Raw genomic sequence first — 6,000 nt, forward strand, 5'->3', positions numbered from 1 at the left:
CGATAAGGTTTTCCGTATCGTGGTTTTTCGCATCGTGGGTTTCGCGACGGAGGCTTTAAGTAGGCGGAAGGGCAGAGCCGGGGGCCGACGAGGGGCCCACACCACGGGCGGCGCGGGCCCCCTTGGTCGCGCCGCCATGTGGTTTGGCCACCTCGTGGCCCCACTTCGTATGCTCTTCGGTCTTCTGGAAGGTTCGTGGCGAAATAGGCCCCCGGGTCTTCGTTTCGTCCAATTCCGAGAATATTTCGTTACTAGGATTTCGAAACCAAAAACAGCAGAAAACGAGAACCGGCACTTCGGCATCTTGTTAATAGGTTAGTTCCGGAAAATGCACGAATATGACATAAAGTGTGCATAAAACATGTAGGTATCATCAATAATATGGCATAGAACATAAGAAATTATCGATACATCGGAGACGTATCAAGCATCCCCAAGCTTAGTTCTCGCTCGTCCCGAGCGAGTAAAACGATAACAAAGATAATTTCTGAAGTGATATGCCATCATAACCTTGATCATACTATTTGTAAACATATGTAGTGAATGCAGCGATCAAAACAATGGTAATGACATGAGTAAACAAGTGAATCATAAAGCAAAGACTTTTCGTGAATAGTACTTCAAGACAAGTATTAATAAGTCTTGCATAAGAGTTAACTCATAAAGCAATAAATCAAAGTAAAGGTATTGAAGCAACACAAAGGAAGATTAAGTTTCAGCGGTTGCTTTCAACTTGTAACATGTATATCTCATGGATAATAGTCAACATAGAGTAATATAACAAGTACAATATGCAAGTATGTAGGAATCAATGCACAATTCACACAAGTGTTTGCTTCTTGAGGTGGAGAGAGATAGGTGAACTGACTCAACATAAAAGTAAAAGAATGGTCCTTCAAAGAGGAAAGCATCGATTGCTATATTTGTGCTAGAGCTTTTATTTTGAAAACATGAAACAATTTTGTCAACGGTAGTAATAAAGCATATGAGTTATGAAAATTATATCTTACAAGTTGCAAGCCTCATGCATAGTATACTAATAGTGCCCGCACCTTGTCCTAATTAGCTTGGACTACCGGATCTTTGCAATGCACATGTTTTAACCAAGTGTCACAATGGGGTACCTCCATGCCGCCTGTACAAAGGTCTAAGGAGAAAGCTCGCATTTTGGATTTCTCGCTTTTGATTGTTCTCAACTTAGACATCCATACCGGGACAACATGGATAACATATAATGGACTCCTCTTTAATGCATAAGCATGTGGCAACAATTATTATTCTCATATGAGATTGAGGATATATGTCCAAAACTGAAACTTCCACCATGAATCATGGCTTTAGTTAGCGGCCCAATGTTATTCTCTAACAATATGCATGCTCCAACCATTAAGGTGGTAGATCTCTCTTACTTCAGACAAGACGGACATGCATAGCAACTCACATGATATTCAACAAAGAATAGTTGATGGTGTCCCCAGAAGCATGGTTATCGCACAACAAGCAACTTAATAAGAGATAAAGTGCATAAGTACATATTCGATACCACAATAGTTTTTTAAGCTATTTGTCCCATGAGCTATATATTGCAAAGGTGAATGATGGAAATTTAAAGGTAGCACTCAAGCAATTTACTTTGGAATGGCGGAGAAATACCATGTAGTAGGTAGGTATGGTGGACACAAATGGCATAGTGGTTGGCTCAAGGATTTTGGATGCATGAGAAGTATTCCCTCTCGATACAAGGTTTAGGCTAGCAAGGTTATTTGAAACAAACACAAGGATGAACGGTACAGCAAAACTCACATAAAAGACATATGGTAAACATTATAAGACTCCATACCGTCTTCCTTGTTGTTCAAAACTCAATACTAGATATTATCTAGACTCTAGAGAAACCAAATATGCAAACCAAATTAGCAAGCTCTAAGTATTTCTTCATTAATGGGTGCAAAGTATATGATGCAAGAGCTTAAACATGAGCACAACAATTGCCAAGTATCAAATTATCCAAGACATTTTAGAGTTACTACATGTAGCATTTTCCAATTCCAACCATATAACAATTTAACGAAGAAGAAACTTCGCCATGAATACTATGAGTAGAGCCTAAGGACATATTTGTCCATATGCTACAGCGGAGTGTGTCTCTCTCCCATAAAGTGAATGCTAGGATCCATTTTATTCAAACAAAACAAAAACAAAAACAAACTGACGCTCCAAGCAAAGTGCATAAGATGTGACGGAATAAAAATATAGTTTCGAGGGAGGAACTCGATAATGTTGTCGATGAAGAAGGGGATGCCTTGGGCATCCCCAAGCTTAGACGCTTGAGTCTTCTTAGAATATGCAGGGGTGAACCACCGGGGCATCCCCAAGCTTAGAGCTTTCACTCTCCTTGATCATATTGCATCATACTCCTCTCTTGATCCTTGAAAACTTCCTCCACACCAAACTCGAAACAACTCATTAGAGGGTTAGTGCATAATAAAAATTCACATGTTCAGAGGTGACACAATCATTCTTAACACTTCTGGACATTGCATAAAGCTACTTGGACATTAATGGATCAAAGAAATTCATCCAACATAGCAAAAGAGGCAATGCGAAATAAAAGACAGAATCTGTCAAAACAGAACAGATCCGTAAAGATGGATTTTATTAGGCCACCAGACTTGCTCAAACGAAAATGCTCAAATTGAATGAAAGTTGCGTACATATCTGAGGATCATGCTCGTAAATTGGCTTAATTTTCTGAGCTACCTACAGGGAGATAGACCCAGATTCGTGACAGCAAAGAAATCTGGAACTGCGCAGTAATCCAAATCTAGTACTTACTTTTCTATCAAAGACTTTACTTGGCACAACAAAACATAAAACTAAGATAAGGAGAGGTTGCTACAGTAGTAAACAACTTCCAAGACACAAATATAAAACAAAAATATTGTAGTAAAAACATGGGTTGTCTCCATAAGCGCTTTTCTTTAACGCCTTTCGGCTAGGCGCGAAAGTGTATCTCAAGTAACATCAAGAGACGAAGCATCAACATCATAATTTGTTCTAATAATAGAATCATAAGGTAACTTCATTCTCTTTCTAGGGAAGTGTTCCATACCTTTCTTGAGAGGAAATTGATATTTAATATTACCTTCCTTCATATCAATAGTAGCACCAACGGTTCGAAGAAAAGGTCTTCCCAATATAATGGGGCAAGATGCATTGCATTCAATATCCAAGACAACAAAATCAACGGGGACAAGGTTATTGTTGACCATAATATGAACATTATCAACTTTCCCCATAGGTTTCTTTTTAGCATTATCAGCGAGATTAAAATCCAGATAACAATTTTTCAATGGTGGCAAGTCAAGCATATCATAGACTTTTTTAGGCATAACAGAAATACTTGCACCAAGATCACATAAAGCATTACAATCAAAATCTTTGACTCTCATTTTAATGATGGGCTCCCAACCATCCTCTAGCTTTCTAGGAATAGAAGTTTCAAGTTTTAGTTTCTCTTCTCTAGCTTTTATGAGAGCATTTTGTAATATGTTTTGTGAAAGCCAAGTTTATAGCACTAGCATTGGGACTCTTAGCAAGTTTTTGCAAGAACTTTATAACTTCAGAGATGTGGCAATCATCAAAATCTAAATCCTTACAATCTAAAGCAATGGGATTATCATCCCCAAGGTTGGAAAAAATTTTAGCAGTTTTATCACAGAGCGGTTTCAGCAGCTTTAGCAGCTTTCGAGTAATTTTGCGCGCTTTGCACTAGGAGTAGAAGCATTGCCAACACCAATTATTTTACCATTAATAGTAGGAGGTGCAGCAACATGTGAAGAATTAGCATTACTAGTGGTGGTAATAGTCCAAACTTTAGCTACATTTTTCTCTTTAGCTAGTTTTTCATTTTCTTCTCTATCCCACCTAGCACGCAGTTCAACCATTAATCTTATATTCTCATTAATTCTAACTTGGATGACATTTGCTGTAGTAACAATTTTATTTTCAATATCCCTATTAGGCATAACTTTCGATTTCAAAAGATCAACATCAGAGGCAAGACTATCAACTCTAGAAACAAGAATATCAATTTTATTGAGCTTTTCCTCAACAGATTTGTTAAAGGCAGTTTGTGTACTAATAAATTCTTTAAGCATGGCTTCAAGTCCAGGGGGTGTATTCCTATTATTGTTGTAAGAATTCCCATAAGAATTAGCATAACCGTTACCATTATTATAAGGATATGGCCTATAGTTATTACTAGAATTGTTCCGATAAGCATTGTTGTTGAAATTATTATTTTTAATGAAGTTTACATCAACATGTTCTTCTTGGGCAACCAATGAAGATAATGGAACATTATTAGGATCAACATTAGTCCTATCATTCGCAAGCATAGACATAATAGCATCAACCTTATCATTCAAGGAAGAGGATTCTTCAACAGAATTTACCTTCTTACCTTGTGGAACAGAGTAATTAACCATCATATTATCAAGAAGCTTTGTTGCTTCACCAAGAGTGATGGACATAAAGGTACCTCCAGCAGCTGAATCCAATAAATTCCGCGAAGAAAAATTTAGTCCTGCATAGAAGGTTTGGATGATCATCCAAGTAGTCAATCCATGGGTTGGGCAATTTTTAACCGAGAGATTTCATTCTTTCCCAAGCTTGAGCAACATGTTCATTATCCAATTGTTTAAAATTCATTATGCTACTCCTCAAAGATATAATTTTAGCAGGGGGATAATATCTACCAATAAAAGCATCCTTGCATTTAGTCCAGGAATCAATACTATTCTTAGGCGAGAGATAGCAACCAATCTTTAGCTCTTCCTCTTAATGAGAAAGGAAACAATTTTAATTTTATAATGTCACCATCTACATCTTTATACTTTTGCATTTCACATAATTCAACAAAATTATTGAGATGGGCAGCAAGCATCATCGGAACTAACACTGGAAAATTGCTCTCGCATAACAAGATTTAGTAAAGCGAGGTTTAATTTCAAAGAATTCTGCTGTAGTAGCAGGTGGAGCAATAGGTGTGCATAAGAAATCATTATTATTTGTGCTAGTGAAGTCACACAACTTAGTATTTTCAGGGTTGGCCATTTTAGCAGTAGTAAATAAAGCAAACTAGATAAAGTAAATGCAAGTAAACTAATTTTTTTGTGTTTTTGATATAGCAAACAAGACAAGTAAATAAAGTAAAGCTAGCAACTAATTTTTTTGTGTTTTGATATAATGCAGCAAACAAAGTAGTAAATAAAATAAAGCAAGACAAAAACAAAGTAAAGAGGTTGAGAAGTGGAGACTCCTCTTGCAGCGTGTCTTGATCTCCCCGGCAACGGCGCCAGAAATTTTGCTTGATGCGTGTAATTGACACGTCCGTTGGGAACCCCAAGAGGAAGGTGTGATGCGCACAGCGGCAAGTTTCCTCGGTAAGAAACCAAGGTTTAATCGAACCAGTAGGAGTCAAGAAGCACGTTGAAGGTTGATGGCGGCGGGATGTAGTGCGGCGCAACACCGGAGATTCCGGCGCCAACGTGGAACCTGCACAACACAACCAAAGTACTTTGCCCCAACGAAACAGTGAGGTTGTCAATCTCACCGGCTTGCTGTAACAAAGGGTTAACCGTATTGTGTGGAAGATGATTGTTTGCAGAGAAAACAGTAAAACAAGTATTGCAGCAGATTTGTATTTCAGTATTAAAGAATGGACCGAGGTCCACAGTTCACTAGAGGTGTCTCTCCCATAAGATAAAAGCATGTTGGGTGAACAAATTACAGTCGGGCAATTGACAAATAGAGAGGGCATAACAATGCACATACATGGCATGATAAGTATAGTGAGATTTAATTGGGCATTACGACAAAGTACATAGACCGCCATCCAACCGCATCTATGCCTAAAAAGTCCACCTTCGAGTTATCGTCCGAACCCCTTCCGGTATTAAGTTGCAAAGCAATAGACAATTGCATTAAGTATGGTGC

Source organism: Lolium rigidum, chromosome 6 (assembly GCF_022539505.1).
Source record: "Lolium rigidum isolate FL_2022 chromosome 6, APGP_CSIRO_Lrig_0.1, whole genome shotgun sequence".
NCBI lineage: Eukaryota > Viridiplantae > Streptophyta > Magnoliopsida > Poales > Poaceae > Lolium > Lolium rigidum.